General features: G+C 36.6%; 1 pseudogene; it reads right to left on the minus strand.

Moving 5' to 3' along the window:
* Positions 1 to 280: 280 nt before the first annotated feature.
* LOC149222674 (heat shock protein 90-2 pseudogene) lies at positions 281 to 966 on the minus strand (annotated as a pseudogene).
* Between the last annotated feature and the right edge of the window lie 6,052 nt (positions 967 to 7,018).

Here is a 7,018-nt window from a genome sequence, read left to right on the forward strand (position 1 = left end):
CATTCAATTTTTATGGTGTTATCTTATCATATGTGGTGGGGTCACAGCAGGAGGGGCTAACAAGTTTCTTGTTTTCTCTCTTTTTTCTTGCATTTTCGTTTTCAAACGAGTTCTATATCTAGCATGTATGGTAGCCTGCGGTGGAGAAGGATAAGGATAATATTCTCATGTTTGTTTCACACTCTCGTTTCCACCGATATGTAAATAACCCATTGCAAATTTTCATAAAAAAACATAATTGTAAATACTTGATTTCTTTGTTGTAAGAGTTGATGGAGTCTTAGTCGACCTCCTCCGTCTTGCTGCCCTCATGAATATGCTGTCATATTCCAGTGGTGGCATGTGTACATCCATCTCGGTGGAACCATCATCCTCGATGCTTACACAAAGCATGAGCATCCTATGAATTCTGACAGCAAATGTGTTTGGATCCTCCAGGGATGAAACCCAAGGTAAGAAGAGTAGAACCCGAGGTAAGCAGATCAGTTTAATACAAGAGCATCATCAGATTCTTAACTAATTTTTCATTCTTTTCAACCTTGGCTCTCTTCCTCAGATCTTCCATGATGGCGTTCTATGGGTTGATCTCCATCGTTTTCTTGTTGGACATGTAGGATGAGATGGAGCTGTTGTGGAGGGCTTGGGCCTTCTTTATTCTCTCCATGTGTCTCCTTCCACGCATTCTCACCCGTCACATGACAACATGGAGAGTCCACAATATGATCCGAGACCACTACCTTCTCCACCTTGTCGCCCAAGATGTCTTTCAACACTTTGCACATGCTTTCAAATGCAACTTTCTTTTCTTCCTTCTTTTTCTTCTCCTCCTTTGTCTCCTCTTGCTTCTGCCCTTCTTTTAAAGTAGAAACAAGATTCTTCCCGTCGTATTCCTTGAGTTGCCCTATGGCATACTCATATGACATCCACCTTGAACATGACTTAATAACTGTTCCTCTTCAGTCTCTTCAGGAAAATATCCCTTTTGTTGTAGAAAGTGGTGATGATGAGGATAAGCAGCTAATTAATTTCAACCTTGAAAACAAACGTCTCCACCTTGCTACTCTCTACGTTGATGTCTGCCATTGGAATTGGAATTGTAATTGAAATGAAGTAGAACATAATAGGGAACCAGAAAGGTATTAAAGAACAAAGACATAAATCCTCCATAAGATATATCAAAAGCTTGACCAATGCCAAATGGTAATACACAACTTTGCGAGTGCATAGATCTAACTGTTGTCTGAGAGGAATTGAACGTGTATCAGATTTATAATGATGGAAGGAATCTTAGATTTCGTTCGGACCTTAGAGCATAGAGCGACGACCTGGATATCTCTGGAAGCTTTGGAATATGATTTAAGAGTCGAACATTGACCGAGGAGGGTTCTATATTTCAAATTATTTTTGTCTCGCGCTTAATTTGAAAACAAGGTGTGCTATGTCATGAATTAGCATCATCATGCATGGTAACATATGCATTCATCGTTGTGTACCATGACAAAAATGGGAAACAGACATCAAAGATCCCGGTGAGATGTGAGAGATTGACATTACCGGAGGCCTGATGGATCCCATATCCAGGTGGCCAAAATGTAATGGTGCTCTTAGGGGCATTAAATATTCTATATTGCTGGAAATATTGGTTCCGGCATTGTATTATGTGAAAGTGAAACTTGAACAAAAATTGCATTGCATGTGTGATTATGACACGTCAGTGGTCACTACATTGTATTATGTGAAAATGAAACTTAAATGGTTGAATACTAGTATTAAGTTGCAGAAGAATGAGATTTTAAAAATATAAGATTTTTAGATACATCAGAATTTCAATAATTAAGTCTTATCATTCAGTGAGTGCATTTATGGTCATTGTGAAGGAATGGCAAGCAAGCTTCTATGAACTTTGTTATGCTAAAAAACATTTAAAAAATATTATGAATATGCATACCCCTCCAAGACATGTTTTCCCTTAACAATTTTATATGGGATGTTTATTTTTATACAAAATGCAAGAAGCCATAATGCCAACTCAATTGGATCAACATCATGTGCAATGACTACCAATTCAGATTTACTTTTCATGCACACAAATATTCCTTATCATGGCTGAGAAGAAGAAATAATTTGTTGGAGGACTACATAAGAATACCCAAAAAAGCAAGAGCTATGTTAAAATTCATATTGGAGAAATATGAAAAATTACAATTGAAATACCCATTCAATTAGGTAGGTTACATGATTAATTCCATATTTCATAACAATAGAAAGCAAGAGCTATGTTAAAATTCATATTGGACAAACATGAAAAATTAAAATTGAAATATCCGCTCAATTAAGTGGGTTACATGATTAATTCCATATATCATAACAATAGGTTTCTTCATTTCAACAATCTTCCCTTCTACCTCAAGCCTAAGTTTTTTCAAAAGCCTTTCTTTCTCTGCAGCTTTATATTCTAGCCTATATTTTTGAAGCATCTTGAAAAGGTTGGAAACTACATTAAAATAGAAAGAGTATAAGCCAAAGGAATCAACCAATACACAATATAAAAAAACTACCTCAGATAGTAAAAAATAAAAGACACAACTACTTTAACTACTCTAACAATATACATCGATCCTTTAAAGGTCATTTCATAATAAGAAGGAAAAAAATAGACTTCATTCATAACTAAAATACGAAAAACACTTAAAAGTAGAAAAAATCTACTTAAAGGTGGTCTTGGAAAAAATGTTGCTTCACACTGATCTATATTCGAGCACAATGATAAAAAGCATGCACAACAATTATTTGTCATATTTGTCAAGTCAAAATAAAATTACATGGTAATCATCAATAAAACCAAATTCATATGTTACCCAATTAAATCAACAAAATATAGAATTGACTGAGCTACAGGTGTTTTAAGTTTTTGTTGTGTTATTACGAGTATGAAATTATCTTGAAAGCTTACCCACATAATACATAGCAAATATATTTCCAGGTGTTTTAAGTTTTTGTTATGTTATTAGGAGTATGAAAGTATCTTGAAAGCTTACCCCTGAGTCAAACTCTGTTCGACCTTGTTGATGGGCCACATTAACATAGTCATAAGTCATATTTTCTGAATATGAATCAAGTTCACAGATAGTCAAATTCACCAACATCATGGATTCTTTGTTGTTGGACGAAAGGATCTCATATGATAGTTTGACTACTTTTTAATTTGAATTTGAACTATATTTATATTCTATTATTAATAGTAGAATAAAATAAGGTGCTTTATTTCTAAGCAAGACTAATAGTTTCTTTATGTCTCGTAAACTCATCAGGAAAATTCAAAGAAAAAAAATGAAAAAAAACTTTTAAAACAATTTATAAAGTTAGGAAGATATCGTTGTTATTATAGATTTTGTGGAACATTGTAAGAGAGTGAGGCCAATGCCTAGAAACATTTGCAATTACATGTGTGATTCTGACACGTAAGTAGTCACTGCATTGTATTATGTGAAAGTGAAACTTGAACAGTTGAATACCACTAGAATACCACTATTAAGTTGCAGAAGATTGAGATTTAAAAAATATAAAATTTTAAAAATTTCAGATAGATTAGAATTTTAACAATTAAGTCTTATTAGCCAGTGAATGCATTTCTGGTCATTGTGAAGGAATATATAAAAATGAATATTTTCTTTATCATATATATAAACCTCAAAATGAAAAACCTAACTTGTCTTTAATCCAATTGAACCTTGAAGGGCTAAAGAAATTTTTGCAGAGGTGATTTTATGGTTTTATAAGCTCATTTTTGAGGGAAAAACCACAGGAGCACCATGCAGGTTGAAGAGAAAAAATGAGGGAATAATCTTGAAACATGAGAGAAATATTCAAACAGGCAAGCCGTAATTAGAACCTAGCAAATAGAGAAAGCCTAAATGAGAATCTTAATGTGGAATAAAAAAACTACGGAAATTCCAAAGGAGATCATGTCCCAATTTAGCTAGTAGGGAAAGCAAAACCCTAACCTGCACCCAACCAAACGAATCAAATGTCAATGTAAATACTTGAGGTGCATAGATATAGTAAAATGAGGAAACAATTGGTCAAGGGCATGCTCTTACCTTGAACAGATTTCTGGCGAGAACATTGGTACCGTGCAAAAAAAACAGGAGTTGTGTGCGTTAGTATGGCCCTACAGTATAAAAGTTTTGCCAAAAAAAATAATAAATTATATAAGGGGCTTGGAAAAATAAGGCCATATTTTCTGATTACCTAGGAGGATGAGGCATCGAAGTTCAAATCTCGAGCTATTTCTAGATAAGACTAGCCTTGTCATATGTACCAAACTTGAAAAATTGGGGAAAATATAACTAGAAAACGGAACATGTTACCACAGAAGCTCGAAAACATGAAGGGAGGTTAAATTTATTTTGGGGATGGTTCACAATACTAACCATTCTCTGTGTTGGGGTTTTTTATTTTCCAAGCAAAGTAAATCAGGGATTTTCTGTTATCACTCTTTGATAGGGTTTCCAATCGATTATGCGACACCATTCTAGAACAAGGTGACACACAAAAGTTAACCCTCAAATTTCACACATGGATGTCGAACAATTTGAAAGGGACACTCTGGTCAAGAGTTGGGGCAGGGTCCTGAGGATACCTTGATAAAAAAATGCAGAAAATCCATATCTGCATGTTCCCAAAACGGTGAAGGAAGCTGTTGTTGTCGACTGGTCTTGAAGCTGGAAGTAAATGGTGGAAGAAGTTAAATAGATGCACGCAACAGAGCCACCGAACCGATTTGGAAGAATTGAAAATAGAGTTGGGTTAGGGTCTCGAGGATACCTTGATGACAGAATGTAGAAAATCCATATTTGCATGTTCCCAAAACAGTGAAGGAAGTTGTTGTTGTTCACTGGTCTTGAAGTTGGAAGTAAATGGTGGAAGAAGTTAAAAAAAGTCATTAATTCACAAACAAAATTACACTGAAGACTGTAATAAACAATTCCCCATACATACCGAGTTGTTCCTCATGGCGTCTGTGATCCAAAATGGATCTTAAACAACCCTTTTAAAAGTCTTCAAATATGTTAAAACCACAAAAAACAGCTTCATGGTTAAATCGCAGTAATAAAGCATTGATATCGCATCGAAGAAAGCCAAGCAGTGTTAATGGGCCTTAGCCTTAAGAAAAATGTGATAGCGATACAAGCGAAACAATGTGAACCATTGATCGAGTGCACAGATCAACGGTCCAGATCAAATACCAATATTGCATCGCATGGAACCAAAGGGAGGACTTAACACATGATGGTAGGCTTAAGTGATATGCGATGGCTACTTTATCATATCGCAATGAACCAAGGGAGAAGAATCAGGACCCATAACTTAAAGACTCGCAATGCGCGCTTCCATTATAGCCATCGGATAGGCGAAAGAGATCAACGGCGGATATCGCATCGCAGATTCCTAAAGGGAGGACTTCACACAGGCGGACCCGAAGGAGTTATGAAATAAAACAATGAAGGATTTGAGTTCCGTGGTAAGTGGTATTTCGGGCGAGCTTTAGGCGGTAAGTGGTATTGGAGAGGCTCTGCTCCATTCCATACAATGGCTGACACGTAGCATGCTGCAGGAGAAAGAAAACCGTTTTTTCAGGCTGGTAATCTCCATGCAAGTGGGCCACCCGAAATGGACGTCAACCATTGGATTAGCTATCATGGATTGGACGGTGAAGAAGGCATGAGCTAGTTGGATGATCAGGTTGGATGTGAACCGTTTGATTGAAGGTAGATCAACGGTGGGCTTGTGACAGCGATAAAGCATGGAGCTGGGAGGATTATAGATATGACACTATAAAATTTGAAATCCGATATGCGGTGTTTTGTCGGGTTTCTCTCTGCTTTGGTGTATTTCCGTTATAAAATCAAAATACAAAGGAGTTCTTGTGCTTTAAGCATTTTGTCTTAACAAGACGTGTTTAATGCTGAAGGGAAGTTGAATGGACAGAAGAGGAAGATAGAGAGCCTGAAGAGGGAAGGCGAACAGACAGGGCTAATAGGCTTAAAATGCCATCCCATAACATAACAGAAACAAGTTGGAGTTCAGAGACAGAGGGGAGACAAAGACTTAGAGAAAACACACAGTTACGAACAGTTGATCAGAGGCACTAAGAGGGAGAGTCTGTGCACTCTTTAGACTTGAGGTTTTCGAGTGAAATCCCTGTGTAATATCACTGTTGTTGTGTTATGGCTCTGATTGAGCTCACACCTGTAAACTCTGTTCTTGAAGACATAATATAAAGGTCAACATTGAAAGCTGGACCAGGAGATGTAGCTAGGGGGTCTGGTGAACTCCTTCATTATTTTGACTGTGTTGATGTGTGTGTATTATGTTTTATAACTGTTCATTGTCTATGTTATTCACAATCTTTTCGATCCGTTGCACTAAATAATATAGGCATTCCTGCACATGAGTTTGTAATACCTTTTCTCCTTAATTTAATATCCATTTACGGATCAAGTGGTATCATAGCTTTCGGTTTTGGTTTTGTTAAGGTTAGACAAGCTTGTGTTGGATTTTGAATGCTAACTAGATTAAAGCTCAGACTAGGAGAAGGAGAACTTGTTGAGGCTAATCCAGAGATTGGAAGAGTCTATTCTTAGAGGATAATGGTAGAAGAAGCTCCATTGGGATCAGAATCTCAATTTATAGAAAGTTTTAAGACACTCTGAGCCATGGTGGAAGAGATGTATCTGGAATTTAAGAAGGGTCGAGGTGAAAGCACTTCAACACCTAAATCAGACAAAGGAGCAGAGGAACCTTTTCTAGTTGCCCCTCCAGAAGGAAAAGGGAAAGGGGAAATGCCTCCTCCACCATCTCCTCCATCATCACCTTCATCATCCTCATCATCTTCTTCGCATAACACTAGCTCTTCTAAGAAGAAGAAGAAAACTTCCTTAATCAAATTAGATGTGAAGTTTGATTTGCCAATTTATGATGGAGAACTCAATGCAGAAAAGCTAGATAATTGGAT

The sequence above is a fragment of the Pinus tabuliformis genome, chromosome Q (genome assembly GCF_031772625.1).
Source record: "Pinus tabuliformis cultivar Carrire ecotype Pingquan chromosome Q, CPIR1, whole genome shotgun sequence".
NCBI lineage: Eukaryota > Viridiplantae > Streptophyta > Pinopsida > Pinales > Pinaceae > Pinus > Pinus tabuliformis.